The 20,818-nt window shown below is 33.8% G+C and overlaps 1 protein-coding gene across 50 annotated transcripts in view; it reads right to left on the minus strand.

Annotated features, from left to right (window-relative positions):
• Window positions 1-20,818, minus strand: part of PPHLN1 (periphilin 1) — a 139,480-nt gene that overhangs the window by 12,074 nt on the left and 106,588 nt on the right. For 10 of the 50 annotated variants that reach the window (XR_012002894.1, XR_012002892.1, XR_012002890.1 and 7 more), the window contains one exon: window positions 5,781-5,894. The exons of the other annotated variants lie outside the window; for them this stretch is intronic. The gene's annotated coding sequence lies outside the window, so the exon portion shown is untranslated. The remainder of the gene's footprint in view (window positions 1-5,780; window positions 5,895-20,818) is intronic. 50 annotated transcript variants of the gene reach the window in all.

Genomic DNA, 20,818 nt, shown 5'->3' on the forward strand with positions numbered 1-20,818 from the left:
TAGGAAAAATTCTAGAATGGGAAGGAATCCTAGGCAAAGGTCTCTATGACTAGAAATGGTTATGGGTTACAATTCTAAAGTTTTCTGTTTAAACATGAGAGCATTTAGAAATTATTGACATATCAGAAACATTAAGTCACTGGCAACATTTTCATACAGCTTTTTTACTTATTTTATGTACCAGGAATCCTCATAGGTACTCTGGAATAACTATCCCCTTTTTTAAAAAAATACTGAAGCAGAGAGATTAAAGGGATTAGCTGTAAAAAGTACGATATTCACAGTATAGGTTTCTAATTTACCCTTTACCATACTACTGCTATAATCCAACAGAATTATTTAAATCCAAAATTGAAATAAAACCAAAGATAAACTAATCTGCTTGGTTTTGGAAGAATGGTGTAAAGAAAGTGGCTTGGAGGAACCTGGAAGGTAGGTCACTACTATGAGACAATGAGATCTCATTTATGTGTGTGTGTGTGCCTCATGTCTATACTTCATCGTTTCCTTACTAAAATCTGAAACTTGAGGGATCCCTGGCTGGCGCAGCGGTTTGGCGCCTGCCTTTGGCCCAGGGCGCGATCCTCAAGACCCGGGATCAAATCCCACATCGGGCTCCCGGTGCATGGAGCCTGCTTCTCCCTCTGCCTATGTCTCTGCCTCTCTCTCTGTATGACTATCATAAGTAAATAAAATTAAAAATAAATGAATGAATGAATGAATAAATAAATAAATATAAAATAAAATCTGAAACTTGGGCTATTTTCCCATATGGTTTCAGGGATGCCACAAGATAAATTTATAAGAAATAAACAGGTAAGATGGCTTTCTTCCTCAGGCTGAGGAAAGCACTACTGTTCTGTAAGATACTTAAGCTATGGTTAGTGAAAGAGCAGTTTATGGTTGAGATGGGACATGTCCGATGTATTCTGCAGGGAAGGCTAGTTCTTCTTAGCTTTGTTTTGTTTTTCTTTCTCCCCAAGTGATTCAGTGAACCGGGTCTACTGGCTCTATCATTCCATTTCTTTCATCATTAAAATTCTATACTGAAAAGCTGATTTTAGGGGAAATCACTTTTACTGCTATGAAATTTCTCCATGTGTCTCAGCACACATGTGCTGTTGTGCTTTTTTCCTTTCCTCTATTTTCTGTGACATTAACACATATTACAGGTTGGAAAAACTTTCATTTTTGTTACAGTATCATAGTATTACAAATTTTCAGCTCAAGATAAAGAAGTCCTTGCTAATGTAATAGTTTTAGGAGGATCTTTAAAAGTTTGTCATTGAAAGTGATGGGAGTGGAGGTTGTTAAGAGGTCACCAAACCAAGAGCTGCAAGTGAAGTGGTAGGAAACACAAAGGGCAAGATTACTTGTAACTCCACAGACAGGCAGCTTCTGTAGTTTCTGCTTAGCTGTCCCTTCCTTCCAATCCTCACTCCCATCCTGAGAGGCCACTGACAGCTATATTTATATTATATGCCAAATGAAAAAAACACACTTATAGAAGATAGAATTTAAGGGATGTCAGAGATGAAGAGGAATCAAAGGACTTACTAGATTATGAATTAGGTTTGTGATGTTGACAATGGCAAGGAATACAGCAAGAGTGGATGTTGGTAGAAGTAGAGAGGGAAGCATGGTGGAAAAAGAAAGGAAATTAGAAAGGAAGAGAAACTGCCCAATGGCCTTTCAATTCCAGACTCTATACCTGGTTTCTGCCTTTGCCCTATGAAAAATTCTGGTAAATTTTCAATACTCTCCCTATAATTGCTAAAGATAGTTTCGGTAGATTTTGTAATTTATAATCAAAAGGAATTTTCTCCAGATACCTATCATAATAGCCTGCTATATGGAAGAGATGTTATCTGGCCTTCTGGGCTGGGGTGGCAATCTGGGAGCAGCCAAGACCTGCACAATGACATCCGCACTGCAGTATATCAGCTTGTCAACAGTGCTTAATACTGGTAGGAATGTCAAGGTGATGGAAGAAATCTATTTTCTTTTCAATGTAATTGGAAATCTATCAAATGCACTTCATAAGGCTTTATCCAACGTAGCTAAATTAGGCTATACTTTTCCATTTAAGAACTAAGTAACTACAAACCCTTGGAGTTTCCACTAAAAATACAGCTATTGTTACTGCCACTGGGAAAAAAAAAAAAAGTATTTGCTTCCAGCTCATCATTTGCAAGTGTAAGAAACAGAATATTATTAGAATATTATTGGTCTACTTAATCACATTTCTCCTAAAAAAGGCTTTTCAATTACATAACATATAATAACCACTATAAATGCTCCTAAAGTGTTTTTTCTTTCCAGAAAGGAAGAAAGGAATTATTCATAACTAACACAAATAGTACAGCTTTCATTTTCAAAAATAGGAACTGCAGTATCAGGTATATTACAAGTAGGTTAAAATTAATTAATATTAAAGATAATTCATTATTTCACTTTTATCTCTGAAGGCATTATATACAGTGGGAAAAGTTCATCCCATTACATATGAAAGAAAATACATATTTTCAAGGTCTATCTGCAGATATTTTCTATTCTATACTTTTAATACTAAAATTTATAGAGTATAATTGGTATAGGATTTACAATTCATCTTGATCTGTCCACTTGACATTACAAAAGACCTACTACTGACTTTTCAAATAATACTGAACTTCCTTCCAGGAATTAGAGTCATATTTATAACAATATTGTACACAGAAATGCAATGCAGACCATGCTAGGCCATGATGTTGTTATTGTTACATCAACAGTTACACTGCTACTGCATTCTATGCTCAAGAAAGCACTGGGTGTTAATCACTAAGTATGGTGCTATTAAATTATGATCAATGGAAATATAAATCTGGTCCTCAGTAAGCCTTTCCAAGATAGAATTTAGCTACAGCCAACAATTTGAGGCAGGAATCTATTCAAATGAAATTTTTTGGTAATGTTTACAGATAATTTTGGGTAACCTGGCATTACTGAATACAGCTGAATACTCTATTTTTGAAATTCTGGGGATAAAAAAAGATAGTACTGTAACTATGAAATTCTATTGGAATCCTGAAGGTCTAAATAAACCTTACCATATGTATTTTAATATGTACTATATTTATTAAAATTATTTTAAAAACTGAGTTATTATTTTAGAATTCTATGCTTTGAAATGGATTTTTTTTTTTTTTGAGCTGGCAAAATGGCTAAGACTAGAATGATTGGTATATTTTAGGTAAGAATAACAAGGAAAACCAGAAATGAAATCTTTGTTTGGATTAGCAGCACTGAACATTAAATTGGTTCAGATAAAATAAGGGTCAAAAGGCTGACCACCTTACTATAAGAGCCAAAAAACCCAGCAGACTGTGGTATCCCCTTTAACCTTACTTCAGGCAAGATAACCATGTGCACATGTAGATACAACATAGACAGAAATTTTTCGTATAAACACATCCTGGAAAAGTGCACTGAACCATTTCTCTCTTCACAGATATTTTCAGTGTCCTGTGTCAATAAAAAAGCATAAATATAAAATGTGGCTTCACTCTATGAGAGTTCACTAAGCTTCATCTTATGGTATTTAAAAGTCCAGAAATTAATATTTATGGTTATTATTTATTTCCTGAGCAAACACTAAATCATTTATAAAAATTAACTGTTAAATTATTCTACTTTTAAAAGGGACTGTTTAACATGTTGTCAGAGGTACCATAGTGCTGAAATCTGACTCTTGTGCACCTCCTTATTTCCTGGTTTTGCTATTTCTATGGTCACAATATTAGCATGGGCCTAGCCAATACACTACTGTTCTAACACTGCAAAAATTCTAATTGTTTTTGCTTCTAGTCTTCTTGTTCTATATGTACCTACTCACAGATACCATCATCCTACAGATGGAAAAACCCTTCTCAGAATTACTGCTGCTTATCCCAAGAGCTGACCCAATACAATTCTTCAGTATAATCTTAGCCAATCTTGTCACTCACCAAAACACCATCCATCCATAACATTTCACCTGCTCTCATATCTGTATCCCCCCCCCCTTTTTTAAATTTTATTTACTTATGATAGTCATACAGAGAGAGAGAGAGGCAGAGACATAGGCAGAGGGAGAAGCAGGCTCCATGCACCAGAAGCTCGATGTGGGATTTGATCCCCGGTCTCGAGGATCGTGCCCTGGGCCAAAGGCAGGCTCCAAACCGCTGCACCACCCAGGGATCCCTCATATCTGTATTCCCTTGGTTATTTTCTAACTTAATTTCTTCAAAATTTTGTTTAAGACATCTTCCACAAAGTTTTTCCAGATTTCCTTAAATATTTATGAGATGTATGTTTCTCTCTATTCTTCCTACCTCTTCCATTATATTGAAGGCAAATACAATTAATTTTGCTTCCTTTGTTATGGTCTTCCATGGAGTATAAGGCTGGAAACAAAATTGTTCTCTAATTATCTCTGATTTTTAAAAGCTTAAAATTCTATATTCTGGCCTTGGCTCAAATTTTAATTATTTTGGCCATCCCTCCAACTGATATTATACGAATTCTTTGAGATTAGTAAATGTATCTGTTCACAAGGGCTGTCAATAAATATTGTTCCTTGATGAAGTAAAGATCATAATTAAAGTTTTAAATGAGCATTACAAGGAAGGTAAAACATAAAAAATATTCTGAAATAAAGTAGGAAAGAAAGTTTTCATAATAAAGTCAATTTAGAATAGTAAAAGCTTAAAAGAGTACCTTGAAAAGTATAATTTTATTACTTCTAAATATACAAAAAGTCACCTCAACTTTTAAAATATTTAAAATGTAAAGGTCTTGGCTCAGGACTGTTTTGACAAATAAGACTTCTCTGTATAAAATTATACAAAGAATCTTGCTGACAGTCTGTTTCGCAAAATGTTTTTTCTGTAGTTTGTGCAAACTGATTCCTAATCCAATACACAGATCATACATATTTTGGTTACAATACCTAATTCCTGTTGCATGGATTGACAACATTCTATTATTTTGTGAGAACCAATCTAACCAAATCATCTAAGATTCGGTCTAAAATTTTCCTCCTATCTGAAAATCATATTGTAGGAAAAAAATAAAATTCAAATAGAAATACAGGTTCACTGTACACTCATATAGTTTTTACTATCAAAATGAAACACCAAAGGAGAAAAGAAATTTTTTAAAAAGACTATTGTATGGAGACAAGTTTCAAAATGTCTAAAAACATGTATGTATTGTCCTTTACAAAAAACAAAACCAAACAAATACACATACAAGCACATACATAAAACAAACCTAAAACCTAAAACAAAACCTGTCCAGAAATGGTACTATTCAGGGTGACACTATATAAGAAGTCCAAGAGATTGCCTATTACTAAAATAAAGCAGTAATTAAAATGTAAGCATATTATATTATATGTAAAACAAAAGAAAAATTTCCAGTTCTGCAAGTCTCCCTTGTGTAGGTGTGACAGGAAAGCTCTAAAATTTTTCCTCAAACACTGAATCATCTCCAGTGATTCAAGCCAGTATTTATCCCATATAGCTCAACTGTGCAGCAGCTGCATTCTGTATTTTTTTTTAATGGCACTTAAGTTATTTCAGGTTTAGAGACAAAAGAAGCTGCATTAAATTAGAACCAAAATACTACTTTAAAAGTCAAATTCTGACTATAACATCCCATATTTCTATTCAAAAAAAAAAAAAAAAGATATGCCCTTCTCACATACTGAACACTCTCAACTATCCATATGGAAATCAGATTAAACTATGTTTTCTTACCCTTCAAGTCATCATATGTGGATAATTACACAGTAAAAACTTCAAACTCAAATCCTTTGCACAGTAAGAATCAACTTATTATCACCATGAGGAATGAGCCATTCATATCCATAGCTATGCCAAAACATAAAGGAGAAAATGTAAAAAATTACCATAGGTATAATTTCTTATCATTTTCTTTCTACAAAAGAAGTAATTTCATATGCTGAACATAGATATAATTCAAATACAATTTAATCTTCAAAACCACACATAAAAAAATCAGTCTTCAACTCCTTTAAAAATCCCCATAGGCTATGCAACTACTATAGGAAAGTAGGTTCATAAGCATTTTAGATGTCTAGTTTTATTTTGTCTCACTTTTTAAAAATATAATGTACAGGGGACACCTGAGTGGCTCAGTCACTTAAGTGTCCGCCTTCATCTCAGGTCATGATCTCAGGGTCCTGGGATCGAGCCCCATGTCATGATGGGGGGGGGGGGGGCGTGTCTCTGCTCAGCAGAGAGTCTGCTTCTCTCTCTCTCCCTATGGTCTCACTCTCTTCCTCTCAAATAAATATTTTAAAAATCTATAATATATGGGAGGATTTAAATTCTTAATGGGGTGGGAGAAGAATATGGTAGTGATGGAGATCATGGATTTTATATTCATGGATCCCCCAGATTTGGGTTGCTGAGTGACTGGGCACATTATATAATTCTGTAAGCCTTATTTGCCTTATTTGTTTTTTTTTTTTTTTAAGATTTTATTTATTTATTCATGAGAGAGAGAGAGAGAGAGAGAGGCAGAGACACAGGCAGAGCGAGAAACAGGCTCCACGTAGGGAGCCCGATGTGGGACTCAATCCCCGGTTTCCAGGATCCCGCCCTGGGCTGAAGGCGGCACTAAACCGCTGAGCCACCAGGGCTGCCCCAGCCCATTTGCCTTATTTGTAATGTGGAGATTACAACAGTAACTTAGGTCTCAGGGCTGTTGTGAGAATTAGGTGACACAACAAATATCAAGTACTTAATACTTAGAAACCATTCACTCAAACATTTGAGAGCTCAGTAAGTCAACAAATATTTGAGGACCTAGCATGTACAAGCCCTGCACAAATGGTAAATATAAAAATATACCATCCCTATCTTTAGGAAGCTTTCTTCTTAGTGGGAAAGACATATAATAAAATGTATGAAAATACATAATAAACATGTATAATTGTATAATTGTGGTTATTATATAAAATAAAGTAGGTTCTGTGATGGAGGAACTAACTGGTCAGGAGAATAAAAAAAAATGTTTGAATGAAAGGCTAAAATTTAAGCAGGGCCTTAAAGAATCAGAAGAGGCCAGTGAGGGCATTCCAAGCAGAAGTAATAGCATAAACAAAGCCACTAAGAAGACAGGAAAGTATGATCTATCCAGAAGACAGTATGACTGCAGCACAGTAAAACACAAAGATAATGTGAAAGAAATTTGGAGGGAGAGGTAGTAGACAAAAGTAGCAGATCTCTATAGCCAAGGTAAAGGCTTTGGATTTTTAGTCTAAATATAATGAGAAGCGGCTGGAGTGTTCCAAACAGAGAAGCAATTATATTTAACAGGTTTAGAAGTCAGGAAATAATGACAGCAACATTCCATTAGGCTAGGAAAATCGAGATTCAAAGTATTCTGGAGCACAGCAACTCACCTTTGTTTAAAAATACTATTGTTCATTCCTTTTGGCTGGAAAATTCTAAAATATATTAGCCATTTCCTGCCTCAGTTAAAAAAAAATCTCAAAAACATTAAAAACTAGAGTACTTTTTTCTTTTTTATCTCCCCTTTTAAATGCATCATGATCAATGGCTATTCTGAGTTATAGATGTTTTTATTACTTGCCTCTTTAATTGTGACCTGCACAATATGTAAGCTGCTCAAAAACCTGGGCCACAGAACTGGTCATACTTCTCGGCACTTAAAGCTGAATTAAAAAATAAAAGAGACTAAACCTGTGTCATTAATTTTTTTCAATTAACATCACTTTTACATCTTACTAGGGAGTTGTTCTTTTTTTTTTCTTAAAGCAACATTTAAGGTGCTCTTACTTGGTCAACTGTGGATAAATAATCTGGTTTGCCTTTTCCACTCTTACTCAAAGGACGCTGTGAATTGTTGGAAAAAGTCCAAAATTGCAATTATTTGATCCACTCCTTAACCTCTCTTGTTGACTTCCATATCAACACACACCATATGGGGTATTCTAAGTCTTTTCCATGCCTGATTCAGGAACTCCAAGTGCTGATAGGACTCTCTCCACCCTATCCCATTTCCCCTCACTCTTAGCAATATTGCCTTTCCTAAACTTATCTCCTCTCAATCTTAAAAATGGCTGCCACTTTATTCTCCTTTGCCCTAGTCACAGAAACGTTTTCTCTAATTTTCAAGGCTAAGCTCATCTGTGCTATTGGTAGTCTCTCTTGCTTTATCAATTATTTCATCTATTTTCTTTTTAATCTTCAGTCTCCCTCATTAAAAAACACCCACGTAAGACACGGTTTTACTCAAACTAAACTACTTGTAATTATTATTTCTTATAGTTCCCTATTTTCCATCTTATGCTCATGTCATTTGCTTCTGTCTAGAAATCTTTTACCCCCTATCTCTACCTATGAGAGCCTACCTGAATTTTAAGGATCCAAGCAAATGTCACTTCCAAAATGAAGCCTCTTTGGTTCTCCTAACTGAAACTCATTCTTTAAAAATCTCAGTTTCAAGGCAAATAAGCCTAACAGAAAGCAGTAAGTAAAGAACAGTCACATTTCTACCATTTCTAGTATAAGATGGAACAAATCAAGCATTTTAAACATGTAAAATGAAGACAGGAAAAACACATAAAAAAAAAAAAAACTCTTCTGCTTCAAAAAACTTAGAAATACGTTCTTTTAAAAGCACAGCTAAGCTCTTAAAGTAACTAAGTATAGGGCACCTGGGTTCTGCCTTCAGCACAGGTCATGATCCTAGGGTCCTGGGATTGAGTCCCACACAGGGGCTCCCTTATCAATGAGAAGTTCACTTCTTTCTCTCTGCCCCTCCTCTGCTCCTGCTCTCTCTCTCTCTCTCCCTCACATTCTCTCTCTCTCTCTCAAATAAATAAATAAAATCTTAAGAAAAAAAAAAAGTTAACTAAGGGTAATTGCCAGCAATCAAAAAAAGAAGAAGAAATAAGAAACCAGAGTGTTAAGCTAATATCATGGGCTATGGCTGTCCTAAAGAACCAAGAACTTGTCAGGAATAAGAGACATCATCACCACCTTTGGCCCTCTGGAGACAGAGTTGAAACTCAGGCCTTTGCATAAAGCTAGGATCTTTGTGACAGGATGAACTAGAAAACAAACAAATAAATAAACACAAAAATCACCGATAAGTAAAAGCAAAAGGGAAACTTCTCTGCCTTGATCAAGCCTCTTAAGGCAATGAGATGCACTTTCCTCTGAATACTCATAAAGACAGGTCTACTTTCATGTGCATTTGAAGTTCTAAATATACACTCACAACTCCAAAATACAAATTACACAAGGGAACATGCTACCATGAGCAAGAGTCAGCAGAAACAGCAGCTGAATTAAAGCTCTCAGACTTCAGGTATTAAAATTATTGGTTACAGAAAATAAAATGAGAATGAAATAAGAAAGAATAAAAACATGAGCAATAAACAATCTAATTCTAAAAATCTTTTTAAGAAAACTAAATTAAGCTTCTAGAAATGGAAAACATAACTGACATTAAAAACTCAGTAAACTAAAAAAAAAAAAAAAAAAAAACTCAGTAAACTATATACAAGTGAAGATTCAGAGTCCTGAACAAAATACCTACAATTCTTGATTTGAAAAAATATATAAAAGAAGAAAATTTAGGAGAAATGAAAGATAAATATATATATATACCTACATCCAACTGGAGTACATAAAAAAAGAAGACACTCAAAATTTAAAATAACATAATTTTATAACTCTAATGAAAATTCCAAATTGTCAGATACATGAAGCATAAATTATCTTAATAAGAATAAATTTTAAAACAATCCATATCTAAACAGATTATAGTAAAATTGCATTCTGAAAAGTAAAAATAATCTTGGAGGGCCTGGGTGACTCAGTTAAGCATCTGCTTTTGGCTCAGGTCATGATCACAGGGTCCTGGGACTGAGCCCCAAGTTGCGCTCTCTGCTCAGCAGGGAGCCTGCTTCTCCCTCTCCCGTTTCCCCTGCCTATGTTCTCTCATGCTCTGTGTCAAATAAGTAAATAAAATCTTTAAAAAATAAAAGCAAAAAGAAAAAGAAAAAGAATCTCTTCCCCTTACCCTTTCACGGGTTGTCACAAAGATCCAATTTTTTACATCAGTAGTATTTTGTACAATCTTCTCAACATAGACTTTAGTCATGTGCAGTAAATTTATGAGAAATCATCTCAATCTTAAGGACTCTGTTTTTGCAAACAAATGAATAAAGATAAATTTGCTTCTTCCTTTACTTCTAATCCCCTGAAGGAAAAGATTCTTGAAGATATACTCTAGTATTTATCTGCAAGCTAAAATAGCAGAGCCAAACTACATGAGCTCAGGGTGCTTTGAGGACTCCATAACATTCATTCAACTATTAAACATTTACTGAGCCTACCATAGGCAAAGAACTCCAAATGATACAAAGATGATTAATTAGGTGGTTTTCCTTTCAGTTTGTAAAAGGTATAAGTAGTATTGTAGGTGAACATATGCTAGTTATGAGTAGGAGGAAAAGAGGTTATTAACTTTTGGCTGTGCAACTTTCATGGGCAAACAACAAGTGGCTGTGCAATCGATGAAGTCAGTGAATAAAAAAATAATTTTTTAGTATAAATAAAACAAAATCTTGAAAATTAAACATGCTACAAACTACCCTCCCTTAACACCAGACTTCTTAGGAAGTGAATTTAATATCTTTTATTCCTTTGCTTTACATGAGGCCCTGATCCTTTTCATGATCATGATCAAGAATGTACTACATTAGTAACATGGAATGGAAAAATGTTTTTATGTAAGAAAAATCCTCTATTGAGATAATCACATGAATTTAAATATTTAAGTAGAATAAATAAGTACTACTTAAAATCTCTAGATTATAAAATATTATTAAGATCTGATCTGTAACTTTTAGACAATAAATACAAAGGATAGAAAAATGCACGTAGCACAACAGTTGTTGATAAGCACAAAAGGTTTTTCTTCCTGGCTTTTTTCAAACAGTGTCAATGAAGGATGCTGATAAATAGAATAAAATTTCAGGGCAAAACATTGTAAACCACAATTAAAAATCAATGCAGTAAAAAACCATCAAAACTGGGCAACAATTATAATTGAGGGGCACCTGGGTGGCTCAGTCAGTTAAATGCCTGCCTTCAGCTCAAGTCATGATCCCAGAGTCCTGGGATAGAGCCCCGCATCTGGCTCCCTGCTCTGCAGGGAGCTTGCTTCTCCCTCTCTTTCTGGTCCTCTCCCTGTTAAATAAATAAATAAAATCTTAAAAAAAAAAGAAAAGAAAAGGGAATTATAATTGAGAATCCTCAAAAGAAGAATGTGTGTGTGTGTGTGTGTGTGTGTATCTATTGGCCTAAATAAGCCAATGAAACTAGTAAAAATAAATAATCTTCAAAGTTAGAACTATCCTAAAGATAGAAATAAGTACCTAGTCTATATATAGCAGAAGACAATAGAATGCATATGTTCAGGAAAGGTTCCGGAAAATTTTGACACAAAGAAGCAGCTTAATGGGGGAAAGGCATGCTAGAATATTTGCTGATAGGGAATTTTTAAAACCTTGTAACCTGAATAAATGAGTATTTCAAAGTTTCCATAAAACATTTCCTATCAATCTAACATGGGGATTGCATGGGTGAGAAAAAATAAGAGGCAAAAGCCTTACTTCAAATATAACATTGCTATTATATATTTTAAAAACTTTTTCCCAAGCAAAATACCTTTAAAAGATACATGTGCAAAAATAAAGCCCTAGTAGCCCCAATATAATAACTACCATCCTAGGTAAATGGAAATAATCTAGTATCATAGTATCACTATCCTACTCATTTCAGTTATTCAATATCTACTTTGCTCTTTACCTTTCACTCTGATGAGAATCACTAGATGAAACTGACAAGAAGACTCATTTTTTCCTTCTTGGTTTAATGACATTAATTATAACTTTAACCCATTCAAAAATGTTATAATTTAAAATACAAGAATGATCAAAGGAACAGATATTTTTCAGTATAACTTATAAGTTACTTGTTTGGAGTTTGAGCCTTATATTTCTAAGTTGGGATTCCAGGCTAACCCACAAAAGCCTCATAAGCACATGAAGACTTAAATACTTTTCACCAACCATGAAAGACAGTATAAAATAATAACAGCAGCCATTTTGGCTACTGACAATGTCCTAGCCAACTTAAATATGCATTCCCATTTATTTCTAACATTATTATGAAGTGGATAATAGCACCATTCCCCTTAGAGTAGTGGGCAAAGAAAGGCTCGGGAAAAATAAAATGACTTTTCCAAAGACACACAGATAGTTAAGCGGCAGAAATGGGATTCAAGTCAAATCCTCTAACTCCAAAGTTCCTACAGTACTTATTCTAACTACTAAACTAATGCAGCAGCATTGTGGCAATTCTCCATAAACCCTTCTACTGACTATATAAAATTCCATACCAGGGATACACTAAGATCTATTCAGTCACTGTTCTTGGGTAGAAGAAAATGATCCTTCCTTTATGGAAGTTGGAGACATAGAAGCAATGAAAATTTTAAAAAGGGTAAATCTTTAAATAAACCTAAATGAATATAAACTACAAAGAAGAATGTTAGTATCTTGTGGGGTTTAAAATATATATGGAATTAGAACACACTGTAATAGACAATAGGTAATAGATCAATCAAGAGGAAGTTGAATGGAGTTAAAGTGCTCTGAAATGCCTACATTGATCATCAAGAAGTTAAAAGTAGTAGTGTATATTAGACTTCAGTAAGTCAGGAATGCATGGTGTTAAATAGTGTATAACTAACAGGAAAATGTTGGTGTATTGAAATGAATGATAATTTTCAAAATCCCAAAGAAGAAAAAAAAAAAGAGAGAGAGAGAGAGAGAGAGAGAAAGGACTACAGAATAGGAAGAATAATTAAATACTGATATATCAATAACTACATTAAATATAAATGGACCAGATGAGCCAAGTAAAGACATATTTTATCAAAATGGATGAAAAAACAAACAACTATATGCTACTTATAAGAAAAATACAAGAATATAGAATAACTGAAAGCAAGGTGACAAAAAGATATCATGTACAAACTTAGATAAATATGAGGAAGTGTTAAAGATTAAGAAAACTACTTCAGAAAGATAGGAAATAATTGTAAATTCATATGCACTTTACATCATAGTCTCAATATATAAAAGGAATAAAAACATTTAAAAGAGATACATGAACTCACAAACATTTGAGAGTTTTAACACAACTCTTCCAGAAATTGATGAGACAAGCAAACAAAACCAACAAGGATATGGAGGATTTAATATAATAAATTTTACCTAGTTGTCATTATAATAAAACAACGCCCTCAACAAATACAAAATACATCTTCTTTTTAGGTATATAAAATATTTACAAAAACCGACTATGTGTTGGCCCACAATATAAGTCACAACAAATTTCTTAGGACTCAAATCCTAAAAAGTATGTTTTCTGCCATAGCAGTTTTGAATTAGAAATTTATTTTTTTAAAAAACACAAAATCTCCTATATTTGGAAATTTCAAAATATTCTAACCTCTAAGAAGAAATCCCTCCAAAATATTCTAAACTGAATGCCAGGGATCCCTGGGTGGCGCAGCGGTTTGGCGCCTGCCTTTGGCCCAGGGCGCGATCCTGGAGACCCAGGATCGAATCCCACATCAGGCTCCCGGTGCACGGAGCCTGCTTCTCCCTCCGCCTGTGTCTCTGCCTCTCTCTCTCTCTCTCTCTCTGTGACTATCATAAATAAATAAAAAATTAAAAAAATAAAAATAAAAAATAAACTGAATGCCAATAAAAATAACATCAACTTCTGGAAGATGCAACTAAAGCCCTGTAGGATGGAATTTATAGGTTAAACGAAAAGCTACAAATCAATCAGTACCTAGAGTTTAAGAGTTTTTTCTTTTTTTTTAAAGACTTTATTTATTTATTCATAGAGCCACAGAGAGAGAAGAAGCAGAGACACAGGCAGAGGGAGAAGCAGGATCCTCTCAGGGAGCCTAATGTGGGACTCGATCCCAGGACCCCAGGATCACAACCTGAGTCAAAGGCAGATGCTAAACCATTCAGCCACCCAGGTGCCCCCAAGAGTTTTTTCAAAAAGGGCAGTTAGACCCAAAAAAAAGTAGAAGGAAAGAAAATAATAAAGGTAGAATTCAATGAAGTATAAAATACAAAACACAAAACAAGGAAGAAATGAATAAAACCAAAAGTCAGTTCTTTGAAAAAGACTACTAAGACTGGTAATGTTAGTTAACACTGATCATGGTAGATTTAGCAGCCCATTCCCAAGACAGCCTGCAGTGATTCCCATCTCCTGATATTTTCATGCTTGTGTAATACCTTCCTATTGATTGTTAGCTAGGCTTAGTGACTACTTCTAATGAACAGACCAAGGTGGAAGCCACAGAGGGTAGGTGACTTGGAGAAAGATCAAAAAAGTCAGAAAAGCCTTTCTCTCTCTTGGGACTCTAGCTCTGGAGAGGTCATGTCATGAGAAGCCTTGTTGAGAGGTCTGCATAAAGAGGAAGCGAAACTCGTGCCAACAGCTACATTGAGCCTGAAAGCAAATCTTGCAATTCTAATCATGTCTTCAGAGACTATAGAGCCCTCTTATAGCCCTTGTTATCAGTTTGATGTCAATAATAATGATTTTTGATAGACAAGGTACTTTCACATACAGACTTTGTTGGTTCTGTGGGACAGCGTGTAACTAACCCTATATAACAAATGAGGAAAAGGGCTCTGAGAAGTTAAAACACTAAGTAGAAACATCCAGTGTTTACTATGCCTTACTATGTACAAATGTCCTGTAGAGAGAATACTCAGACATGTCAACTTATACCAGGGGAACTGAACAGCAAGGAACAATAATTTGGAACTACTAGAGAAAATCCTTACCTAGCACTGGTTGATAGTGAACAAGGAGGAAAGGTGAGAGAATGAAGCTTGTGCTAGGGCTTATGTCATGGGGAACAACTATATTGGAAATGCTTTACAACTGGATACATTTTAAGCGAAGACATCCCCAGGGATAAGGTCCAAGATGGCCTCATCTCTTTTGTTACTTATCTTATAAGTAACAAAACATATTAACAAAACATAACATATTAAATATTGTATTTACCAGGCTAATTATCTGTATTACCCATATTTTATATTTTATGTGAAAATAGTATCACAACAGAGTCAATAATCTTCATAGTTACAGGTTTATTTCAGGTATAAAATAACTTATTTTTAAATGTCAAAACTGAGATGATTGGTTTTAGCATTTCAAACATGATACAAATTACCTTATGACATAACTTTTGGATGAAACTCCTTTAAAATGAAACTTTATACTTGTTCTTCAGCAAAAAGTTTCTGGAATAAGAGTATGACCAGATTTTGACAAATTATATCTTTCAAAAACCTTGAAATATGACCAAAATAAGGTTTTATCTTTAATGTGTTTTGCGAATAAGAAATTTTGGGGAGTAAATCTTACACAAGTACATTTTACTAAATCTATATATGTAAAGTCTGAACACGTGGTTGGTAATAATGGATTGTTAAATAAAGTAGGGCAGACTTGATGTCTAGACAAGATAATGGTGAGAGCTGCACTTTTAAGAAGTTTGTTACTTGCCCTGATAAAAAGAGAAAACAAAGAATGTTTCTATTATGTAAGTTTAGCATGAAATGCTTAGATCATGCATATACAATAGAGCTGCCACTGCTTTGAAAACAATTTCATTTTAGTCCATCATGTGTTAAAAGCTGTTTCTTTTCCATATCTCTAACTCTAGTTAACATTTCAGATGGTTGATGGGACATTTGATTAATCTTCTACCCATTTTATTTTAAAAGTAAAACAAAAACATCCTATTATGCATTGAGAGAGAAGAAGCAAGAACTAGTGAGAGTGCTGGGAATCATCATCAGGCTATACTGACAGTGGACTGAAGCTAGCTAGACACTGTAAAAAGAGAAGAGCCACAGATTGAGCACTGATTAAATGTGACATCTTATTTACTGAAGAAAATATTTTCTACACAATTCATTAGCTCAACAAACACTAATTACTGACTGATACATAGCAACAGTATATCTAAGTTTAAAAAAAAATTTAATATAAGAATCTGTGTCCTTATTAAAATGCAAAAAAACCCAAAACACCTAAAAATTCTATACCTTAATCTGAAATTAGCTACACACAGCAGTGTGTACAGAAGCAGCAATATTTAGCTTCTAATTGTAAATGATTTAGATTAAGAAGGGATCTAAGACTATTCAGTCTAAGTTACTTATTCTGAGGAAAAAGTGGAAAGAAAGCTGGTGAGCAGCCCATAGGGTCACAAGAAAATGGTTAACATGTAGAATGTAAAGGAAAAGAAAAATTATATATTAAGTAGATTGATCTAGGCTTACAGTAAAACCTTATTAACCTATAAATCTAAGGACCTAGACAGGCAACAAAATTACTTCTGAATTAACTTGATATTTTTTAACTAACTGAAGCAAGGAAAGGAGAGGATTCCTATCTACAGTTTAACTATACATTATCAGGTAAATATATAACCTACCCTTCTTTCAAGAGACTTACTTAAAAGGTAGAAATATTAGTATTTTCATAAAACAACATCAGGACAGAGTTAGGATAGATAGTATTCTGAAATAGTTGAAAAGTTTTTTGTTTTTTGTTTTTTTAGTTTTTTTTTTTTTTTAATTCTTCATGGGAGACACAGAGAAAGAGACCATTAAAGAGGTTTTAAAAAATGAATTTGCTTTCATGGTACTTTTAAAATTTTTTTCTAGTTATTATCCATCAAATAAGAAATAAAAAGAAATGGACTCTCCCCCCCTACAAATTATAATTTTCTATGATTTAAGAAACACCATGAATAATGCATTTAAAGAATATTTTCAGGCATAGCCCTTCAAATGTATTGGTTTAGATTCTATAAATTCTATCTACTAATAAAAATTTTTGAGAAAGGTTGACAATGATTGGTAAGCAAGAAATGAAGATTCTCTCTGTAATCTCAGATATTCCAGTTATTCTTAAACTGGGCTTGCCATGAGAATCACAAGAGGTGTTTTAAAACACACAGATTTCAGAATACATGGATTCAGAAATCTGATCACCAGGCACTCTGGTGATCTCTTATGCAGTCATTAAAACTGATACAGTACTTCATAAGACACAATCACAGGCATCTGATAACCACAACTATACCAACTCCCCTCCCAAACTGCTCATTTTATTTTTTTTAATTTTATTTATTTATTCATCAGAGACAGAGAGAGAGAGAGAGAGAGAAAGACATAGGCAGAGGGAGAAGAAGGCTCCCTGCAAGGACCCCGATGCGGGACTTGATCTCAGATCCTGGAATCACGCCCTGAGCCAAAGGCAGATGCTCAACTGCTGAGCCACTCAGATGTCCCCCAACCTGCTCATTTTAAATGTAATATTTGTATATTTTAAAAATACATATGCACCTTTTTTTTTCTTTTTATCATGGTGGCTAATTATATACACTGGTACAAAATGGATATACTGAACAGGGTACATGGTAAGCCACCACTTATATTTAAAGAAAAAATATGGAGACACATATACCAACTCTTATCTCTACTCATGAGGACCAATCATGATCCAGATGTATGTATATAGATACACACAAAGTATGTACACACATAAATGCTGTATACAGTGTATACACATACATAACACACATATACATACATATGTATAACATATATGTATATGTATAACATACATACATATGTATGTTATATAGTCTATATGCTGGTATATGTATATCTATATGTATATTATATGTATATTATAGTCTATATGTATGTTATATAGTCTATATGCTGGGAAAAGAAATTGGGCAGCTAAGAATTATAAAGGAAACTTTTTTTTCACTGCATAATCTCTTGTGTCCTTTGAAATTTATGCTTGTCTGTTACTGCTTAAAATACAACCTTAATGGTTTGGCTGAAGGGTATTTAACGTAAACCACATCAAATCATATGATTTTGAGACATGATCATAACTTTACTTCCTGACTAAATCTTTACTGCTGTCAGTATAATCAACTGTTCTGAAAAAGACTTTAATAAATATTTGTTATAGGTGCTACTTACAGTCTTATAACTGTCAAAATTCATCCAACTGAATATTTAAGATCTATGGATCTTATTGCATGTTAATTATACATCAATTAAAAATACATAAAACTTCCTTAGTTTACATAAAACTAGGGTGGTAATAGTTCTCAGGCTTTTAGAACATATTAGAAAACTAGAGAAGAACTAAAGAAAAAATAATCACCTCCTTCTAATTCCTTACTCCAAATATGTTCACAGATTAGGATAATCAGCATCACCAAGGAACACGTTAGAAATTCTGATCTCGGGGCAGCCCGGGTGGCTCAGCAGTTTAGCACTGCCTTCGGCCCAGCTGTGATCCTGGAGGCCTAGAATCCAGTCCCACATCAGGCTCCCTCCATGTAGCCTGCTTCTCCCTCTGCCTGTGTCTCTCGCTGTGCCTCTCATGAATTATTAAATAAAATCATTTTTTTTTAAAAAAAAAAAAAAAAGGAAGAAAGAAATTCTGATCTCAAGCCCCATCCCAGACCTACAGAGTCAAAAAAATGTACTTTAACAAGATACTTGTATGATTTCTGTGCATATTAAAACTTGGGAAGCTCTGATAACCTATTTACCAGAATAATTATGGTAGAAATCCAAGAAGCTCTACTTTTAATAAGCCCCACAGATGTATAACAAAGGTAGACAGAGAATCACAAAGTAAGTACCGTGCTTTGAGGGGGAAGAGATGGAAAGTTCTTTCTTCAAGACTATTAGTTTGCATAGCAAAAAACCCTAATAAACAGCAGTTACTATCTTTAGTAGTTATTTCATTAGGTAACTGCTTCTCTGCTACTTGTGTGTATAGGAGGATTTTAGCAACCCTGACATTCATAGCTGTACGATCTAGGCAATATATGTATATGCATATTGTATATATCCACTCCATCCCAGATATACTCAGATTATCTAATTCTAACTGAAGAAAGAAGATAGAAGACTCTAATCCAGATCTTGTCAGTGGGGAGGCTAAATGTGTTGTGGCAATAGAATGAATTATCTCCACTAAAGGACATTCAAGTACAAGTGGGATGATTCATATGATCTCTAGTAACACAATATTCAGAAATGCAACTGCTATCTTCCGGCTCAAGTATTTTAGACTGTAGTTCTCTGCTATATTTGACTATAACATGGGAAGCTTTTTCAAAAAGCATCTACATTTCCAACCCTGTCAGAATTCTTATATGCCCAGGGATGAGATGGCAATAATGTGGCAAAGAAGATGAACTTGCTCTCTCAATGAAGTGATTCGGATAAAAACTACCTCCCTATGCATGCCCTTAAACATCAAGTAGGCATTTTGTGGACATATTCAATTAAACCAAATTTTGGTCTAGAGATTAAATTTATTTTATATTGCAATACTACCATGAATTAATGATTTCCTTGGGATTCAAAGAGTGAAGAACCTAACTTATAGATACCCTAAAAAAAATTATCAGTGGTAATTTATCTTACAAGATACCTGAACATATTGTACTTGATGTAACAGAGAAAAAAGCAGCTTGGGCATTATACCAATACTTACATTTCTATATTATTCTAAGCTTAAACTGTTAGCCTCATCTATGTGGGCTTTTTTGGGTTATTATTCATTTTTTAAAATAATGAAATATTCTAAGCATGTGGAAAAATATAAAGAATAATTACTAAAAAAAAAAAAAAAGAATAATTACTGGACAGCTGTGTAACTACCATCTGGCTTTTAAAGCCTTTACATTATTTCTATCCATTTGGCATTTAACCTCTAAAAATAAAATGTACAAAAGTTAAAATAGAGAAAATGAGGGGAAAATCCCCTTAAAGCTTTTTCATTTTCAAAAATCACTATAACTTTTAGACACAGATTTGTAAAATAATTATATATGATTATTTGCTAGCTTTCTGACATCTTGGGGGGTTATGGTTTGATTTTCTTGCCAATATATGAAAACCAAAGTGCTCTTTTAAAAACAGAGTATGGTAACATTAAACACAATAATTTATTTTTAACATTTAAGATTATTTAACATTATTAAGTTTTCTTCTAATAACTTTTTATTTCTCTGGTCATAACAGAATATAGTAATGTCTTTCCAGATTTTTCTGTCTTTTGGTCATCGGTCTTTGTTATAATAATCTCAATATTCCTTATAAGGTGTCAGATTTTTCATGTGTTTTTGAACAACTGGAAGGTGAAAATAGAAATCTAGTCATATTTTAGGTCAAACATGTATGGATGGCTATAAAGTACTTCAAAAAACTAATTCCATACTAAATAACAATTTTATGTATACTGTTAGGCTATATATCTGACTGATAGCTCATCTTTTCAAGATCAAATAAATCAAACCATAAATAATAAAAGGAGATAATAGATATATTAATAAATGACAACCCCAAATTCCCCAAACCTGTAGTTCAGTCAAATTTTTCTACCCGTTATATTCTCAAGAGAGCTTTTCCTATAAAGAATTGCTATTTAGGTGGAAAAGAAAAATATTAAGTCATTCACTCAATAAACACTTATCAAGAACTTACTACAAAGTGCTGGGCTTAGGCACTGTGTTAGGCGGTCAGGTTAAGACAGTGACTCGGGCTATTCAGAGGTCACTTCTA

Source organism: Vulpes vulpes, chromosome 8, assembly GCF_048418805.1.
Source record: "Vulpes vulpes isolate BD-2025 chromosome 8, VulVul3, whole genome shotgun sequence".
Classification (NCBI taxonomy): Eukaryota; Metazoa; Chordata; class Mammalia; order Carnivora; family Canidae; genus Vulpes; species Vulpes vulpes.